This window comes from Oreochromis niloticus, linkage group LG17, assembly GCF_001858045.2.
Source record: "Oreochromis niloticus isolate F11D_XX linkage group LG17, O_niloticus_UMD_NMBU, whole genome shotgun sequence".
Classification (NCBI taxonomy): Eukaryota; Metazoa; Chordata; class Actinopteri; order Cichliformes; family Cichlidae; genus Oreochromis; species Oreochromis niloticus.
In genome coordinates, this window is record NC_031981.2 from 8,083,783 (window position 1) to 8,097,912 (window position 14,130).

A 14,130-nucleotide genomic window follows, 5' to 3' on the forward strand; every position below is an offset into this window, starting at 1 on the left:
TGTGCTTAAGTAGTACTAATACTATTTAAAGTTTTCATCAATAGTTTTTAGACAAGTTTTCCAAGGGAAATCCAAAGCAGTGTGCTCAAAGATGCTAAAATACTTAACAGACTACGTGCACTTTGCTTGTGTGGATTCATCGCTATGTAAAAACTGGCATCTTTACATAAATGTCTGTAAACCATTTGGTACTTTATTGATATAAATGTATAAATGTATGATATAAAATAAAGATGTTTACGTCCTCCTTTTTTGTGGCATAGTATCCAGTCTGAATTTATAATAATGGATTGCATTTATATAGCGCTTTTCAAGGCACCCAAAGCGCTTTACAATTCCACTATTCATTTACTCTCACATCCACACACTGGTGGAGGCAAGCTACAGTTGTAGCCACAGCTGCCCTGGGGCAGACTGACAGAAGCGAGGCTGCCATATCGTGCCATCGGCCCCTCTGGCCAACACCAGTAGGCGGTAGGGTAAAGTGTCCTGCCCAAGGACACAACGACCAGGACAGAGAGCCCAGGGATCGAACCGGCGACCTTCCGGTTACAGATGCGCTTCCCAACCCCCTGAGCCACGGTCGTCGAATTTACTTAATGTGACAGCCCTAAAATATCACCCTAACCAGTCATACGTGATGTGTGGCCATGGTGAAGTACAAAAACAAACTACACTATCAGCCAATACTGAGAATACAAGTCATGAATATTATTAAACCATGCCTAACAGTTCAACAATGATGTTAATCGTGCTTGTGACTTGTCGTTAGTCCTACCATGCCCATGTTTCCATTTTACTGGACCATTTGCTTTTTTTAACAGCACAGCTGCCTTTTATTGTCACAGTGCTGATGACTTGCTGGAATGGACAGATTCGGAGACCTGGCCCAAAACAAGGTTTTTGCTAGTCTTATGAGGAATGATAAGAGGTTTGCAGGAGTGAAAGAAACAACACATGAAATCTTTAAATCTCCTCCATAAGCCATGGAAGGGTGTGAAAAGATAGATATAGCAAGCCCTCAATAGTACTGAGATTGGTGTCAAAGAATGAGGCTACTGGGACACAGACATAGTCTATTATCTACAGTGTCACAAATGTATCAAATTATCTTAACAGCTTTATCCAAATGATGGCAGAAGTGTGATATTAGCCTGTTTCAAACCTGCCAATCTTTGATAGGTTTGTAGGTCTCAGACTGATGTTTGCTGTCTGGTTTATTTTGTGTGCTGGAATTTGACTATAGATCAATGGTGTTTGATTAAGAATTTGTTTAATGAAAATCAAGGCAAAGGTAGGAAACAAATAAAGGAGGTTTGCAGTGTGTGTGTGAGCCAAGTGTATGTACTGTATGGAATCATCTGTGTCCAGTTCATGCAACAGTGGTCCTGCACACAGCAGCAAGGAAACAGCAGCATCACTGTATCACTGAACCATCAAAGCATCCAAATAGGTTATACCAAGCGTCATAATTTTTCTGCACAGGTGAGGGCATGACTCATGGCTGTCAGATAATAGGAAGGCCTCAGGGAAATTTGCACATTAGCCTTCCTTTGTTATCCCAGACAATGTTGTCACATTAACAAAGCCGAGGGCCACAGAACTGAAAGCCATGCGAGCGGCAACTGAGATTTATTTGACCCCAAGGCCAATAAACAAATATAGCACTTCGAAATGCAAAAGAAAAACAGACAAACATGTTAATTCATTTATGGCAAAGCTCTGCTACTGCTTAGCTATCCCCCTGCTTTGTTCTTGTTCAGTGAGAGTGATATGGAGCTCAAGTACACATTTCAGAGCTTTCCCTCAGAAAGGTTCACAGAAAGACAACTGCAGAGCAGAGGGCTATTAGCACTTTGCTTAGGCAGACATACAGAGAAACAGATATTCACACAGGTCCTGCACACCTGACACATTAGCACTTCACTGTTCTAGCAAACATATCATGCTGAACTATGTACAGTATAGTTTAGGCATATAAGAAGTATTGGGTTACGGTAACAAACGTAAGTAAAGTTTATTTATATAGCACCTTTCACAGACATGTGTCACAAAGTGCTTTGCAAGAAAGGTAAGAAAACACAATATAGTCATAAATACATCATAGAATCCTGGTCTAATTAAAAGCTTTTTGGAATAAAAATGTCTTTAGCTGCTTTTTAAAGATCTCCACTGAGTCCAGACACCGTAGAATTAGAAGAAGTGCATTCCGCAGTCAAATCAGCAATACAGGGAGCTGTCTGTCCCTGTAGTGCTCTAAAAGTTAAAACTAAAATTTTAAAATGGAACCTATATCTGATTGGTAGCCAGTGTAGCGACTTTAAAACAGCGGTCATGCGAGCTCCCTTATTCGAACGGGTCAGTAGCCTCACTGCAGAGTTTTGAACAACATGTAGATGAGCTAGCCCTTTCTTGTTTAGACAAGTGAACAGGCTGTTACAGTAGTCGAGTCTTGTAGAGATAAAAGCATGGATTATCATCTCAAGTTCACTTGTTGACATGATGGATCTAAGTTTAGAAATGTTCCTCAATTGAAAAAAGCAGGTTCTTAATATCTGATTTAAATGTTCCTCCAAAGAAAAAGCTTCATCAAAAATAACACCTAGATTTCTAAGGTTATCCTTCTGTGAGGAACCTAAATCACCCAGTCATTGTTTAATATCAGGTATTGCACTGTCTGGTGCAATAATCAAAGTTTCTGTTTTGTCTGGGTTTAGCTGTAAGCAATTGTTGTTGAACAATTGCTTAATGTTGGTTAAACAGTCAATCAGAGCGGAGAGCTTACAAACTTCAGAAGGCTTAAATGAGTGATTTATCTGAATATTGTCAACAAAAAGATGATAAGATACATCTTTTTACATCAGGAAACTGCTGTATTATCTGGCTTAAAGGAAAAATATATATTAAAAACAGAATAGGTTCCAGCACAGAGCCCTGAGGAACTCCACACATGACTTGATTACCTTTACAAAAATATTGAAGTTCCATTAAAATAAAATGCCTGTCACATACTTTTAAAAGACCTCCCTATCTTTTTTTACATGCCCCTAACATAAAATATGTCCTATATTGCATTAAAAAATGTAAAAATTGTAAACAAACATGCAAACAAACGTGAGTATTTCACAAATGTTCATGAGGCCTGGCTGGCATATTGACTTTTTAAAGGACGTTATCGTTCCAATAAGATATAGGCTGGGCTGATATCTTAAATAAACAATTAATTAATAGCTGAGACACAGCTTGATTGAGTGTTTTCAAATCTTATTTAGTCACTGTTCAGATCCCTGAAGTGGCCTTTTAAAGCACTTAGCCACGGGTATTTAGTCCCTGAACATAATCCTTTTTAACATTGCCTCATTACACTGACTGTGTAACATAAATGGAAAAGAATAGGTTAAAAAAATAGGTGCGTAATATTTTTATTTTTAACTAGAAAAATCATTCATAACATAATACTAGGGCATATGTATGAATACTACACCTGCTGTGCTTTCAGTAATCCTAATAAACACACTAATAAACAGGAGCTAGAGTCTCCTGTGCAAGATGGCTGTTCCTGCAAGGTTTTTGTTTGTCTGGAGTAAGACTGACAGGAGAGGGAGAAATGTGCTTCTTAGTCTGATAAAGCTACAATCAAGCATCAGTCTTCATGCTGTGCCTGTCTTAAACCAAAGTGGAAAACGTGATATCCCATTTACTTTAATCTCTTGGTTACAGCACACTGCCAGGCAGATCTGCACATTGCTGACACAGAAAGCTTTTGTATGAGCTTCTCACTTCCTCATCACAGCTTTAAGCCTGAGAACTTCTTTTTTTTTGTATTTGAGGAGTTTTAAATTAATGAGATCACTTAGAGAAATCCCTCTCCACTTCTGTTACTAATATTAGGAGGCCTCAATCCTCATCTGTTCTTCTTCTGCCTTTCTCTCTGTGAGGTGAAAGATGTGCAGTCAATATTAGATGTTTCCAAGGCGTCCTATAGGGCCATATACCTCTGCTGTTTGCTCACCCTTTTTTAAACAAGCCTTTTGTTCCTCACACTCTCATTTCCACTGTTCTGTTTCTCAGTGTCCTCCACTCGTTTTCACTCTCAGCGATAGTTCTACATCTGCCTCCATCTTTGCTTTTCCTTACATCCCTTTTGTGTTGTTGCTTTCGTTAAGAGGGTCTCCGGGGTTCTGGCTGTATGGAGTTTTTTTTAAGCATGTTTCTGACGTGTCGCGTCCTACTCTGTTAAGTTTTCATGTGCTACTCTGTTTGACACTCTCTATGGCGACACTAGTTAAAGCTCTGTGCGGCCTAGTTTTTTTATAGCAGTCATACTGTACTGGATATTTAAGATATTTTCAAACCAAATTCTTCTCACAATGTCCAGTATACTGGTGTAGACCTGTGCCTCATTAACCAGAATAGGTGTCTAAAAGGTCTCTTTCAATAAAAATGTGCAGCTCTTTTACTGCGCTGCTTTACTTGTTATAAAGGCTGTGTTTGTGTAGTGGGGCCTTCCCCAAGAGCTATATAACCTTCAATATATCATTATATATTAGCTCTTATGTATGCTGAATTGATTAAAGTTGGTCATTTGTTGGTATGCCAGTGAAAATGGTGATGTATTTCCTCAGTTGCATGCAGGCTTAATAGCCCCAACTTCACTGTCAACCCATTACTCTTGTGTTTGTGTGTTTTTTAAGCCCTACATTAAGAACTTTTTTTCAAATTTTCAGCCTTTTGTTAATGTTTACACAAGTTTTTTAAAATGGTGGTTTAAGCTTATTTATACATGCTTGTGACCCATATACTGTAAAAGATATAAAAGATGGTTGTGGACTGCTGTTTTGAAGCTCTAATATTGCCATTTCTTGAGTGTGAACTAACCGTATTTGGAGTGGATATAACCAACTTGGTTAGCAAGATGCACAGATAAAGATACTTGCTAATTAGTGCAGACGTGGATAAATAATACAAAAATTTTACTGACCAGGAAGCGGAGCACAGACTTCTTAAATAGTACTTTTGATACAATGAATGAAACAGCACATCCAAAATGATCCAGAAAGTAATAACACAGAAGGATTTGGTATGGAATTTGTTTTAAATATGAAAGTAACCAAATCTGGTACTAGTTCTTTCAAAGGAAACTGCCTGAAAAAAATGTCTGTGATGTTGACATGACTCTTATAGTGATAATATGTTATAATTTTACATGGTATTCGATTTTTGATTAGAGTTAAATGTTAAACATAGACATACTATCTGACATAACATGTTTGTTTATGATAGGGGCTAAGCTTGATCTATGCTAGAGAACAGGGAGGCTAAAGTTAGCATGTGTGTCAATAAATTTAGCTTCAAATCCAGTACACTCAGCTTTTAATTGTATTTTGTGTTTTACCAGGTTTTTCTTCAGGTTAGATGTGTTGCCATATCCAGCTTTACATTCTGCAATAAAGATGTTAAAGAAAGCATTTTCTGCATTGAGTTTTGAAAAGTGTAACCACACCTGAGATTTCGGTTTTTGGTTTTTGGGTGCCACTGCCGCCATTGCCCAACGTGTTTGTTTGGTTTCAACATGTCACAGGAGTGACCACACATCCCCTAACCCTGGTGTGCTCTGAGGTTTGGAACCAGCTGATTTAGTGTGAAACAGTACTTTAGGAATGGCAGTGGATCATCTACCAAGGTTGGTAGATCGATCCATCGACTTTTTCCATCTACATGTTGAAGTATTCTTACTGAATGTTCAATTGAGCCCGATGCATCCATGTGTGAGTCTATGCAAATGAGACTTTTAGTAGGAAGTGCTTTTTTGGTCTCAATTTGAGAACAAAGGTGTTATATAAGTACCAGCCCATTTACCGTTTAAGTTTGGTACTCAAACCTACAGCTCACTGACAGTTCAGTTTGGTTGAACAGACACCTACTGTAGTAGACAGACAGTGGTCAGCACAGACATGCCAATCAAAAATAATGCATAACTTATATAAGACATATATACTTTAACAGAAACCCAAGAGCTGAAAAATAAAAAGTTGTCATGAAAGGAAATTTAGATTGAGAGATGAGAACTATATTTTGTACAAAGCTATAACCACATTTATTTTTCATAAATAAATTTGGACCTTTTAACAGAAAAGATTAATTTATTTGATGTCAGTTTTAAGTGACAAATAAACGAACCACCATGTTGGTTTCATTTTTCAACCCCCGAGGTTGCCGCTTGGTTAGAACACTTAGTGTAAGCACTTATATGTCGACCATGCTAGGAGAGCACTTAGCCTGCTAGACCATAAAAGACCACCACAAATGTAGTTCTTCAGTTTCACACCAAAAAAGGCAAATCCCCCAACAATAACATGGATTATGAAAAAATTCCTGCAGTCTAAAGACTCCTATAGATAAAGACTTTTGCAGTGTGAACTTGCTGGTAGGCTAAACATTTGCTTTCATGTTCTAAGTTTATTATTGAAATTTGTAATGATAGTTAATTTAGGACGTCATAAGATTCTTGTCAGATTGATAGAGCAGCTGTTATCTCTTGTGGAGTGTCACTGAATAGTAAACTCAAACAAGGTGCTTAATTGCATAGATCTGTGGCCTGTGAAGGAAGTAAAATGTTAAAGCTTTAGGAGTAGGAGTGCATGTTTATGTTAAATTAAGTTTTATAGCCCAAATGAGCATTTCCATATAAAGCCTGCAGGAATCCAGACACTCACAACCCTCTTACTGTGGCTTGACTCTGTTAAATCAGAGTCAGAGTATTTTATCTGCACCAGTTTTGGCTCATCGGCTCATCTTGCACATCATTTCTTTCCCTACAGTCACCCTGTTTCTTCTTCTGTTGCTCCAAACACGTTTTTACTCCCTCCCTGCTTCACTCATGCTTTCATCCTTCTGCTGGGACTTTGAGATGAGTTTGTTGATTGGATCAATCCCCAGAGATCTCATACCTGGATTTTCTTTTTTACAGTATGCATCGCCCAGCTGCAGAAAGCTCAGTAGAGAATCAGCCAATGAAATTAAAAAGCTACTTCCTGCTGTTCTTTAATCTTGATTTATCTTTCTTTCTCCTCTGTCTCTGTGTGTATGTTTGACATTCTTGATGACTCCATTGTGTGCACTGTGCGGTGTCGAGTGGGAAAAGCTCGGATGGGAGAACTGCCTCTTTAACCTCTGAAGGGAAGAAATAAACTTGCGGGAGGTTATAAATCTCTCTGATTAAAACCAGCTCCTCTTTGGCGGCCCTTTTCTGTGTGGGACTGGACTATGTGTGCTGTCTGTCATCTGAAGGATGCTCACAGACTGTTAAAATTAAAAACCCCGTAGAACAGTCATGGTAACCAACCCTCCCTTTCAGTCTGTGTCTCTAGCACACACACAACCATTACAAGGGAATGTATGGGTTTAAATCGTTTTGGGGGAGGCTTCAAAAGCAGTCTGAAAGGTCAAACTGACACTGACTTGTGGCCTTTTTTAATGTAGCCGTATCATAAGAAATACAATTATATAATTTCCATCTGTCTGGACTGCATAAGCTGTAAACTGAAAGAGGTTCAGTCTGACAGGAACTGGTGGTATCTTCAACATTTAAACTGCAGCACTTGTATTAATGGTGGAATTTTCTTTAAAGAAAATCAAATACAATTTTAATTTTTCTTTGCCCAAGGGAGCTATATATCTATACAACACTATGAATCGGTCCACTGAACCCTACCAGGCTCGCATCTTAATAATGTCATTTGTCATTTTCTGTCTCTAAAGGAACATATAGACTGATGTGCATGGGCACAATCATGGTAGTAAACAATCACAGCAAAATGTTATTACGCACGGATGGTATGTCTGAAAAAGTGCACAAAAAAGCTTCTACAGATAGACATTTGTCACTGTTCAGGTGCTACATCCAATGGAAGCACTCGTTTTTCTTTGTTTTTTCTTCTCATTTCACAATGAAACCAAAACATGGTCGCAAATACCTGCAACTCTCTCTTATTGTTGTTGTGGGACTGAAAGCCTGTATTTGCTGCTTCCACTCTGGCTTCAGGTCAGTCGGTGTGTGGAGATCAAATGTAAGCGAGTAAGACTTGATGGCACACTTGTCTGGACACAATATTTCACTACTTTAAAGGTAGGGAGTGAAGAGGCCAGGCAGTCAGGGCATGTGTTAAGTGTGCTTTTCAGGCAGCTGCCACCATCGCTGATTGCTCTGGCCCCCTTGGCCTAAGGGATTACAGCCCACACTCACAATTTCTATTCATGCCTGGGGTCAGTTATTCTATCACAGGATGAAAAATCCCCACACCGATACATTTAGACGCTTGCAGTTTACTGACTCCCAGTGGATTCATAAACTCAAAAGGCTAATTGAAACAGGAGCTAGATAATAAATCAAAGCGGTATTTCACCAGGCCTTGGCACATATATGACTTTAATAATCCAGAATGGTGATCACAGTTTAGTTGGTGTAAGCACATACGTAGAGTGCTTGTTGGGTAACTTGTCTCTTGTCCTGGGTTTTAAAATAATTCCCATTTGTTTAAAATGAAGTCAGTGTGGAGAAAACAAATTATGACAAATTACTTGAAATTAAAATTATAAACAACAATGTGAATGTGAAAAATACAGATTTTGCTTTTTGTTGGGGAGTTTAAAATGTTTGTTTTAATACTGTTTATGCTGTCCTAACTTTCCTTTTAGGGCCTTGCACAAGGTTTAAAGAATATCTTAAACATTTTCCAACCAGGCCAACAGACTAACAAGTTAAAAACAATACAACTTACCCTGACAGCCTGTAAATTAAAATACTACTAAAAAAAAGATAAGCTGTAGAAAATGGATGGAAAGACAATACTGTTCTACATAAATTGCACAAGTACAAGCACGTCTGGGAGCAGGAGTAAGGAAAAGGGAATTCGGTCAATAACCTCCAACAAAGCACAGTAGGTTTCAAAATATTCAAGAAAACTATTACTGCTAAAGGTGGAAACAACAAACGTGTTACACCACTTGAGGTAAAATCACTCTGTTGAGTAAAACCAGGCTACAAAGGTATGCGAGAGTGAGATGTTAGCAGCTGGTTAAGTAAACAAAAAACTCAGCCTAGCATCGTGGGATCGCTCACTACCTGAATCCATGTGAAAGGAAAAGCAAATGGTGCATGGAAATTACTGATGCGGTTATATATTGTTTGGCTAAGGATGTTGGTGAAAACGGTGGAAAAGGAAGACTGCATTTAAAATTTAAAATCCCTGTTTTATTTACTGAGATGTTAATTTAACTTTTTTTTATTGTCTTAATTCTGTTCAAATAATTCTAACGATCCTTGCTCTGGCAAGGATCTTATAGTTTCTGCTTTTTGGGGGGGTTTTCTTTTCTTGTTGACAGGTTATATTAAGACCTCTTTTAACAAACTATTCTAAATTGCAGGTTCTGATTTATTTAATGTTCTATTGATTTTTCAATTTCTATGTTTTTCTTTTGTTGTTTGTTTGTTTGCTTTTTACCTTTACAAGCAATCGTGTTTCTGTTCGAGCCAAGTTGTTCTTTATGTTTTGGCTATGTATGTTAGCTCTTGATTTACCGGTGGATCTGCGTTGCAGCCCTTATTTGTGGGCAGTGACCGAAAGAACGAGACTGCAGATAGAAGCGGCGGAAATTAGCTTTCTCCGAAGAGCGGCTGGCCTCTCCCTTAGAGATAGGGTGAGGAGCTCCTGGCTGAGGTTTTCCGTACATGAAAGGAGGCCTGGGGCAGACCCATAATCGTTATTTTTACACCTAATTTATGAAGCTATTGAAACCAGATTTACTTTTTGCTAAGTTGACTGTTTGCACACAAACCTACATACACCCCCAAAGTTTTGTTATAGTTTGGTTTGGTCCCCAAATGTTTAAGTGTTTTCTTGAAAGGGAAACTGTATTCTTTATTCTTCTCTGCATGTCTCTTTTTTTGTCTCCATGGCAACCTGCTAGAGCATGGGGTCAGCTCTGCTAGCTTTGCTCTTGTAGCACCTCCCAGCTCTCCTCTCGTTTTATACTATATGTGTATCTCTCTCCATCCCCCTCCTTGCGCTAAGATGATGAAGCGCTTTTAGATTTGCCGATTAAAAATGGATGTTTCTGATTCCTGCTCTCTCTTCATTTTTTAATGTTTGTTCCCCATCTTTCTTCGTCTCTTCATTTCTATCTCTTTCTCTTAAAAGCACTCTTTCCCCCTCATCATCCTCGCTCTGCCTTTTTTTTATGACTTGCTACATTCCTGCTTCCATTCATTAACATCTCACACTGTTTCTTCCTCTTTCCCTGATCTGTGTCTGCCCCCTTTTGTCTCACTTCAATTTGTTTCAATTCAGCTGAGATAAGATCAATGCAGCTCAGTTCAAATCGGATCAGATCATTTCAGACCAGTTCACAATGAAAAATTCATTCAGTTTATCCTGACACATTTAAATCAATGCACTTTCAGTCGTCTTCATTAAGATGGATTCAATGCTGGGTTTATTTAATTATAAGGTGAGGTTATACAATAACAAACTACCTTCCTTTTTTTTTATTGTTTACTTCCTTCAGATCACATTTTGGGCTTAGGCTGGATCATTCAGGTTCTTCCTCTAAGTGACAGCATCTAAGTAATAGATCAAGAACCTTCTCTCATCTTTTTACATCATCTAGTAAATTCAAACAGCTCAACCTTGCTTTATTGCATGACTCACCATCTTTCCCATCTGATCTAACTACAGTTTTAATGGCTTCACGTCCAAATGCGCCGCCGTTCTTTGTCTGTCACATTTGTTTTGCTAATATGAGATGAATGGAGTGTCTCTCGGGAGATTATGATAAGGCATTCACGGTCACGAAGGGACGGCCGTTTGGGGAAAGCAGAGGTCACTGTGTGCAAGTGCGTGTATGGTGGTGGGTAACCTTTCATTTGTGCGTGTGTCCCTACTGGAGATAAAAGTAATAAAAATGACAGGAGAGATTTTGGTTATTGATTGAGGTCCTTGTGTTCAGCAATATGCAGTCATTTACTGGGTATTCCCTGGATAGTGGAGGTGCCCATGTATTTATGTAGTGCTGGTGGGTGACACTGGCCTTGTGCAATGAATGAATCAAAGAGGCCTAAATAAGCATTTGCCAAGTGTATTTAGTTAATTGAAGGTTCTCAGTCTCTTTTGAAATCCAAGGTCTTTTTTGAGAGCAGTGAACATGTCTTTTAACTCCAACTCCTTCCCTCTAACATGATGCTGATTAGGTATCTGGTCTGAGTTTGCATAAATGGAAGCTGTGATAGACTTTAAATATACTCAGATTTTCTTTGCCAAATATTATGCAGTAAAAGCACCCTTGCTACATGATGTCAAAGGAGTCAGCGTCATTCCCCATGAATGCTTAGATGTGAATTATTTATAGTATTTCTAATCTGAGGTAAACTCCTTATTTATAGTCATTTTCGTCTTGTTTTTTCAGGTTGAAATATCCGTTGAAGACAAACAGCAGCTGAGAATAAATCCTCAGAGGTGAGTCAGAGATTGCTTCTGAGTATATTTTGACTGCTTGACTACATTTTCTCCACGATGAGCCAATTTACATCGTTCTCTCTTTAATGAGTGATATATTATTGAATTTAAAAGTAGCATAGAGATGTAAAAAAATCATTATATAGGGAGAATACATAAAACAGAGGTTTAAGCCATTAATGGGTAGCTAAGCAGATTATGTCATTATATAGTTGATGATATGGCAGCATTGGAGGAGACAGCAGTCTGAATGAGTTCTATATATATTGATGAAATTGTGAGTCTGAATGATGGTTGGTTCTGGTTGTTCCAATGTGAATGACATGTGACATTCTCGGGATGCTGACCCATTCTTCTTCTGTAAATGTGATTCAAAAATCGGTTTGTGATACGGTTCTCTGAGAACACGTTGAGCAAGCAGCTGCTTGTTCACATCATTTTCTTAAAAATTTTCAAACATCTTTTGAAATGTTGATTTTAAATTTCCTCAATTATTCTAATTGTTTATGTGTATAACCGAGAGAATAATGCTTCTACCTATAGAGTAGAAGAAGAGGGTCACCCAGGTTCAGTAACTATAAAAAGTGCTTATGCTTTGCTCTGATTCACTTGTAATGCTACTGCAGCTACATGCTACGTGTGCACAATGATGTTACTGAATGTGTCAGCCAGCTTCTTCTTCCTCGAATACCCCAACCCCAGTTTTTGCTGATGGCATGTCTGTTCTAGTGCTTTTTTTTAGTTGGCATTTCTTTTTATATTTTCGTCTTAGTAATATGCACCCGTTGTGTTATGGTTAGTATCATGCCAAAGAGGTACTGCAGTTTGTACAAAGCCATAAACTCTACTTGGTTGCAATTATACGCTAAATACAGAGTTTTTTTCTTTCTGACAGACGTTTATATTACTCGAATGTATGAGTCTAACAGACCTACAAATATCTTTCAATTTGTAAATACACATGACAGATCATTTTATGAACTTTATAAGCGGCTCAATCCCTGGCTGTACTTCAAATAAAAAGGTCAGTTAGCATAGATGAAAAGTGCTGAGTGTTGAGCATGACTCACAGCTGGCAGTGACTGATACCCTTTGCAGTCTTGGCTCTGCCCTGTTTGTATCTGCAGTGTATACACTCAGCAAGTACAAGTAAGAAAAGCGAGAACACTAGAATAAACCTTGTGGATGCTGTAACCTCTGAATAGCTACGACAACCCATTAGCCTATGTGCGAGTAAAATCTATGGGCCAAAGGCTCAAGCTTGAAACGCTCGGTTTTAGACTTTTTTTTTTACTCTTGGTTCTGTATGCTGTCAGTAAGCGTGGATATCCCTAATATGGTAATCTCAGGGACACAGCACCACGCTTATGGGTCAACCCTTTTGTTTACAATGGGGAAGCCAATCAGAAGACAGCTGGTTTAAAATAAGTGTGAAAGTAGCTAAAGTGCCCTATTTTTGACAATTGTTTTGAACTGTGAAACTGTGAATCATGTAAAGCTACTTGAGTGCAAGACATGAAAATTGCCATAACAGATCATTTAAGTTTGATTTTATTTAGAGTAGTATTCACAGGTCAGGCACATGCTATGAAAGATTTTTTGGGAACAGATTCAAGTGTAAACATGGAAAATCCTTAAGGTCACATAATAAAAACAGCCAAAGTCCCCATAAATCCGCAGCCTAAAAGGCCACCACAGGTTAGTGTAATTACTCAGCAACTGTTTGAACACAGGGGATTGTTTATGACTGGATAAATAGCAGCCACATGTCCTGGCATCATCTGCTGCTCACCTGATAATCAGCACACTCGAGTGCACATACAGAGGACACACAAACAGACAGGAGCGTGGTGCATTGATGCGAATTAACACATTCAGATTAGTGCAGGGAGTTTTACAGTCATTATCAAGTAGTAATGTATAAATGTTAGAAGGCTGGAAAGAGAGTGGTAATGTGCTTTGAGGTACAAAGAATTAAACAGCGCATTAGAATGTAATTGCTTTTGGAATACCGAGCAAATACTGAGGTCCACTTAGGAACGTAAATCTGCATTGCCAGACAGGAACAAAATAAATAAATACAAAATAAATAAATAAATAAATACTGAGCAGCAACAAATATAATGGCTTGTGAGTGGCACGACCAACAGGCCACTGCTATACAGCATGCTGGGGAGCCATAGTCTTAGTAAGTAGAGCACACTCAGCAATTACATAACACATCACTACAGTGTTTCCACCTTCCGGTACTATCATTGTTACCTCAATAGTCCCATGAGAGCCCTCTACTATATTGCAGTGAGCCATAATTTTAACAGTGAGTCATTATCGCAGCAGTTTATTTAACTGAAAAGAAGTCATGGAAAAGTGGTTTGAATTCAGTTATCGCAGGTTGTAATGATGGATCTCCTCTCCTCCCTGCCCTCTTCCTCCAGCTTCCTCTCTCCTCCTGTCCACCCGTCTCTATGAGTAATCCTTCTGAACAGATGGGTGGAGGAGAAAAAAAAAGGGGCATGCCAGCTTGTTGCGCAGCTATAACACTGTCAATCAGTCCCCTCCCCCGTCCCATCCTGTCAACATTTCAGCCCGTTCCGCCTTAAAAATTTCCCACCGTCTT

At 38.7% G+C, this 14,130-nt stretch overlaps 1 protein-coding gene across 18 annotated transcripts in view; it reads left to right on the plus strand.

Moving 5' to 3' along the window:
* Positions 1-14,130, plus strand: part of nrcama (neuronal cell adhesion molecule a) — a 60,971-nt gene that overhangs the window by 16,429 nt on the left and 30,412 nt on the right. For 17 of the 18 annotated variants that reach the window (XM_019347132.2, XM_019347139.2, XM_019347142.2 and 14 more), the window contains exon 2: positions 11,464-11,513. The exons of the other annotated variant lie outside the window; for it this stretch is intronic. The gene's annotated coding sequence lies outside the window, so the exon portion shown is untranslated. The remainder of the gene's footprint in view (positions 1-11,463; positions 11,514-14,130) is intronic. 18 annotated transcript variants of the gene reach the window in all.